Source organism: Chaetura pelagica, unplaced genomic scaffold, assembly GCF_000747805.2.
Source record: "Chaetura pelagica isolate M959 unplaced genomic scaffold, ChaPel_1.0 scaffold1212, whole genome shotgun sequence".
NCBI classification, from domain to species: Eukaryota; Metazoa; Chordata; class Aves; order Apodiformes; family Apodidae; genus Chaetura; species Chaetura pelagica.
The window spans coordinates 130,294-136,582 of record NW_009952356.1 but is presented as its reverse complement, the minus strand read 5'-3'; positions in this window follow the sequence as shown (position 1 = coordinate 136,582).

The window sequence follows — 6,289 nt, the reverse complement described above, 5'->3', positions numbered from 1 at the left end:
CTGAGCCTGCAGTGTCCGGGAGGCTGGAGGAGCGTCCTGCAGAGCCGGGTTTGGCCCAGAGGGGGGACGTTGTCCAAAGTAAACGGCAAAGGGTCAGTGTGAGGCCTCGACACGCTCGGTTTGAGGCACGTGAACTCGGTGGCACGAGCTGCTCAGGGCTCGGGGTGGGAGGGATGGTGACATCTCTGCTAAGATAATCAGGTGATAAAGAACAGTTCCATGGCTGGTTTCCTGAGGAGCTGGCCAGAACCCCTCCACTTTTTCTTCTCCATGGCTGGATTACAGCTCAGCTGGTTCCAGGCAAGGGGCAGATCAGCACTGAGTCCTCTGTGCAGAGACAGCCCGGGGAGGAGGAGGAGGAGGAGGAGGAGGAGGCTGCAGCAGCACCAGCTTGTGCTGCCCTCGAGTGTCCCACCTCCTGCCAGGTCTCCTAGAGAAGCTTTTCTTCTGAGTTCCCTGGTTCCAAGCTGGGTTGCACAGGAGCAGGAGCTGCACTCCTGATGGGCCCTGAGAGCTGGGCCATAAAGCCTCTTTATTGGGCTGGAACAAAGTGTTGATGTCTGATCTTATGGGAGATGTGCCCATTTCTGTGTGCTTCCCTGGTAAACTGCATCATCACCCAAACTGGAGGTGATTCTGCCAAAACCAAGTTTCAGTTCTATGTGATTTTAGAGCAGAATCTGCTTTATGAGCTTTAAGAGAGATCCTTCCACCACTAACTGCAGATGAATTTGTGTCCCTTCCTTTAGCTGCATGTCCAACATCCTGATACATTTAAAACTGGTTTTAGGATTCCAATACCTGCTTGTCCTGCAGCAGGACTCTTGGAAATCATCTCTGGGAAGAGAGAACCAGAGATCTGGGATCTGTGCTGGCTTTGTGCCTTTGACAGATTCCTGTTCAGTGTAAAGGTGTGTGTCTCAGTGCTCATTTAAGTCTTTCAGCTCCTGTTTTGATACTTCTCAGATGTTATAAGTATTTCCATTACCCTTTTTTATTCACAGTTTGCTTGGCCAGCCAGTAACACCTGTGTGGCTGCAGTGAAATCAGCTGTGTGAGACCCTCCTGGAACAAGATTAAAGGTGATTTTTCTTATAGTACAAAGCATTATGGAAAAAAAACCCCACATATGTCTGGTACTTTGTATTCAGGTCATTTTTAATGTATTTTCATCACGCTCCTTTTCTGGTGAGAAGCAGCTACAAGCTTGGTCAGGGGGGTGGGGTTTCCACCTGTTTTCCCTGCTAACTTGTCCTGCACATTTAGTAAGAAAGAAAAATGGATTTTCAGAGGTTGTCAGCAGGACCAAAGCTGGTGAGTCATGTCTGGGGACACCTCACCAACATGATCCTGGTGGAGAAATTGCCTGATGAGAAAGTCCTCAACAATAGGAAGAGTAAAAAGAGCTTAATCTTATGTGCACATACTGGGTTTAAACAACCAATGTAGTTTAACATAACACAAATTCTTTAGATACAGTGTGACCAGAGCCTGCAATAAACACCAACCAAAGCCCTGGGCCAGGCTGCCCAGAGAGGCTGTGGAGTCTCCTTCTCTGGAGACTTTTAAGACCCACCTGGACCTGTTCCTGTGTGATGTGCTCTGGGTGACCCTGCTCTGGTAGGGGGGTTGGGCTGGGTGATCTCTAGAGGTCCCTTCCAGCCCCTAAAATTCTGTGATTAATGAATGTTTTAATATTGCAGTTCATTGTGTTGTGCAGCACCTCTGGCCCCTAATAATTTGCCTCCTAATAATTTTCTGGGCTACATCAAAAGCAGCATGACCAGCAGGGCCAGGGAGGGGATTGTCCCCTCTGCTCTGCTGAGACCCCCCTGCAGGGCTGGGGCCACCTCTGGGGTCCCCAACACCAGAAGGACATAGAGCTACTGGAGAGGCCAGAGGAGGCCCCGGAGATGCTGGGAGGGCTGGAGCAGCTCTGGAGCCAGGCTGGGAGAGTTGGGGTGTTGAGCCTGGAGAAGAGAAGGCTCCAGGGAGACCTGAGAGCAGCTTCCAGGGCCTGAAGGGGCTCCAGGAAAGCTGGGGAGGGGCTTGGGACAAGGGCAGGGAGGGATGGGAGCAGGGGGAAGGGTTTCCAGCTGGCAGAGGGAGCTGGAGCTGAGATGGGAGGGAGCAATTCTGGGCTGTGAGGGTGGGGAGAGCCTGGCCCAGGTTGCCCAGGGAAGCTGTGGCTGCCCCATCCCTGGGGGTGTTGAAGGGCAGGTTGGATGGGGCTTGGAGCAGCCTGGGCTGCTGGGAGGTGTCCCTGCCCATGCAGGGGTGGGACTGGGTGGGTTTAAGGTTCCTTCCATCCCAAACCAGTCTGGGATTCTAAGCCAATGGGTCACAGCTACATCATCAAGGAGCAGTGCAGTCCAGGTGAGGAGACTGTCTGGCTTAAGCATGAAGAAACAGCATGAAAAGTTAAAGTGAAACAAACAAACAAGAAGGCAAGGAGTGATGCTGGCTGGGAAAAGCTGCTGCCCAGAGGTGTCCTGCCAGGATGTCTGAGGGCAGGCCTGGCAGCTGCTCCTGACTTGGGCATCTCCTGACAACTTAGACTTGAGGACGTGCCCCCCCGAGTGTTTTGGGCTTCATGTTTTCTAAACACAAGGGCTCTTAAAATTCATTTCCTCAGCTTGTCTTGAAACAAAACCAGGGAAGCCTGGAAGGCCTGATGGGTGCCTGGCTCTGCAGCCCTGCTGGGATGGGTGCTGCTGGGATGGGTGCTGCTGGGATGGGTGCTGGTCCCGTGCTCCTGCAGGAGCTCAGGGAGCTGCACGGGAGTGTTTTCTCCAAGGGAAGGATTCCATCTGCTCAGCATGGAAGGCTGGTCCTGGGCTCTGGGTCTCTGAAACAGCTCATCCCAAACCCACAGTTTGGAGCCTTTTCCAGCGCCCCGATGCTCCTGGGCCGTGTGTTTGGGCAGGGAAGGTTGTGCAGGACTGGGGGAGGCTGCAGGTCTGACCCTTCCCGGGGCTTGGGCCCTGCTAGAGGTGCTGCCCTGCCCTGCTGGAGGTGCTGCCCTGCCCAGGGCCAGCAGGGCTTTCTGCAGGGCTTTCTGCAGGGTTCTCTGCAGGATTTTCTGCAGGGCTTTCTGCAGGGCTTTCTGCAGGGCTTTCTGCAGGGTTCTCTGCAGGATTTTCTGCAGGGCTTTCTGCAGGGCTTTCTGCAGGGTTTTCTGCAGGGCTTTCTGCAGGGTTCTCTGCAGGATTTTCTGCAGGGCTTTCTGCAGGGCTTTCTGCAGGGTTCTCTGCAGGATTTTCTGCAGGGCTTTCTGCAGGGCTTTCTGCAGGGTTCTCTGCAGGATTTTCTGCAGGGCTTTCTGCAGGGCTTTCTGCAGGGTTCTCTGCAGGATTTTCTGCAGGGCTTTCTGCAGGGCTTTCTGCAGGGTTCTCTGCAGGATTTTCTGCAGGGCTTTCTGCAGGGCTTTCTGCAGGGTTCTCTGCAGGATTTTCTGCAGGGCTTTCTGCAGGGCTTTCTGCAGGGTTCTCTGCAGGATTTTCTGCAGGGCTTTCTGCAGGGCTTTCTGCAGGGTTCTCTGCAGGATTTTCTGCAGGGCTTTCTGCAGGGCTTTCTGCAGGGTTCTCTGCAGGATTTTCTGCAGGGCTTTCTGCAGGGCTTTCTGCAGGGTTCTCTGCAGGATTTTCTGCAGGGCTTTCTGCAGGGCTTTCTGCAGGGTTCTCTGCAGGATTTTCTGCAGGGCTTTCTGCAGGGCTTTCTGCAGGGTTCTCTGCAGGATTTTCTGCAGGGCTTTCTGCAGGGCTTTCTGCAGGGTTCTCTGCAGGATTTTCTGCAGGGCTTTCTGCAGGGCTTTCTGCAGGGTTCTCTGCAGGATTTTCTGCAGGGCTTTCTGCAGGGCTTTCTGCAGGGTTCTCTGCAGGATTTTCTGCAGGGCTTTCTGCAGGGCTTTCTGCAGGGTTCTCTGCAGGATTTTCTGCAGGGCTTTCTGCAGGGCTTTCTGCAGGGTTCTCTGCAGGATTTTCTGCAGGGCTTTCTGCAGGGCTTTCTGCAGGGTTCTCTGCAGGATTTTCTGCAGGGCTTTCTGCAGGGCTTTCTGCAGGGTTCTCTGCAGGATTTTCTGCAGGGCTTTCTGCAGGGCTTTCTGCAGGGTTCTCTGCAGGATTTTCTGCAGGGCTTTCTGCAGGGCTTTCTGCAGGGTTCTCTGCAGGATTTTCTGCAGGGCTTTCTGCAGGGCTTTCTGCAGGGTTCTCTGCAGGATTTTCTGCAGGGCTTTCTGCAGGGCTTTCTGCAGGGTTCTCTGCAGGATTTTCTGCAGGGCTTTCTGCAGGGCTTTCTGCAGGGTTCTCTGCAGGATTTTCTGCAGGGCTTTCTGCAGGGCTTTCTGCAGGGTTCTCTGCAGGATTTTCTGCAGGGCTTTCTGCAGGGCTTTCTGCAGGGTTCTCTGCAGGATTTTCTGCAGGGCTTTCTGCAGGGCTTTCTGCAGGGTTCTCTGCAGGATTTTCTGCAGGGCTTTCTGCAGGGCTTTCTGCAGGGTTCTCTGCAGGATTTTCTGCAGGGCTTTCTGCAGGGCTTTCTGCAGGGTTTTCTGCAGGGTTTTCTGCAGGGCTTTCTGCAGGGTTTTCTGCAGGGTTTTCTGCAGGGCTCTCTGCAGGGTTTTCTGCAGGGCTTTCTGCAGGGTTCTCTGCAGGATTTTCTGCAGGGCTTTCTGCAGGGCTTTCTGCAGGGTTTTCTGCAGGGCTTTCTGCAGGGCTTTCTGCAGGGTTCTCTGCAGGGTTCTCTGCAGGGTTTTCTGCAGGATTTTCTGCAGGGTTTTCTGCAGGGCTTTCTGCAGGGCTCCTCAGCAACCCGAGTAAACAGAGCGTTTCGCAACCCCGGCCACAGCGGTTGCTACACTTTCATCTATAATTATCTTTTGCATCAGAGCTCTGGGGAGCAGCCGGCCCAGCAGATCGTGCAGCAGATTTTGCATCCAGCTTCTGCTCGTCTTGCCTTCTCTCTTGCAATTGCCAGTCAGGATAATATTCCCCAGACAAGAGGAGAAGCACAAATACCCCGCAGCCCAGAGGAACGAGCAGGGGGCTGGGAGCCAAGCAGCCTGTGCTCGCCAAGCTCCCTCCCCAGGGCTGTTTATATTCCCTGCACTTCAGAGCTTTGTTATTTGGACAAGGCCTTGCAACTTGCCCCAAAAGGCAGCCAAATATAATCCTCGGTGTTTGGAAAGCCCAGTACACAAATTATATTTAGGAAAAGAGGCTGTGACTCCGGTAGAAGGAATCAAGAGTCTTCCCCTCCTCCCTTCAGGGCTCAGTGAATGTCAGAGCTGCCGCCCGGAGATCCTGAGATGAAGTCTGTTCTGGGCACTGGATCACACTTCATTTCTCAGCCAAGAATAGAGCCCAGCATTCCTGAGCATCAACGTCCTATTTCTGGTGCTGCAGCCTCCGAGCAAACTGGGTGCCTGATCCTGCTCCAGGTGGGAATCTCCGGGGAGCTGGAGGGGGCTGGAGGCCCCTGCTCTGCCCAGGGCTGCCCTGCACTGCCCTTTGGGTGCCCTTTGGGTGACCTTTGGGTGCCCTTTGGGTGTCTTGCAAAAATTCTGGGGCTTTGCCTTATTTTTATTTTATTTTAACTGGACTTCCAATTCAGAATCAAAAGTTCTAACTTTTTGGATCAGGGCTCTGTGCTTCAAAGGACTGAGGGGACCTTTGCCAGGTAGAAGTGCAGCAAGTCACTCCATGAAGTTTAGTATCTCCTGACTGCTTGATGTGCAAATCAGTTATTTCAGTGAAAGAGTGGCAGCTCTTCAAGGTGCATGTTAATGACATCGTCTTGGCTGTGAAATACATGCTCCCTGTGAGGGAAAAAAACCTGAAGGCAGGGTTCACCAGCCTTGCCAGTCCCAAGACTACCCCCCAGGATGAAGATACAAGTAGCCATGCTGATACCTGGGGTGCCAGCCCTGGACCTGAAGCCATGGAATTGTCAGGGCTGGAAGGGAGCTCTGGAGATCACCCAGTCCAGCCCTCCCTAAAGCAGAATCCCCTGGAGCTCATCACCCAGGGCTGCATCCAGGGGGGTCCTGAGTCTCCAGAGAAGGAGACTCCTCAGCCTCCCTGGGCAGCCTGGCCCAGGGCTCTGTCACCCTCACTGCAAAGAAGTTTTCCCTCCCATTTCCATGTCACTTCCCATGTTCCAGCCTGTGCCCGTTGCCCCTCGCCCTGTCCCTGGGCACTGCTGAGCACAGTCTGGCTCCATCCTCCTGCACCCACCCTGAGACACTTGGAGGCATTAAGAAGGTCTCCCCTCAGCCTTCTCCTCTCCAGGCTGA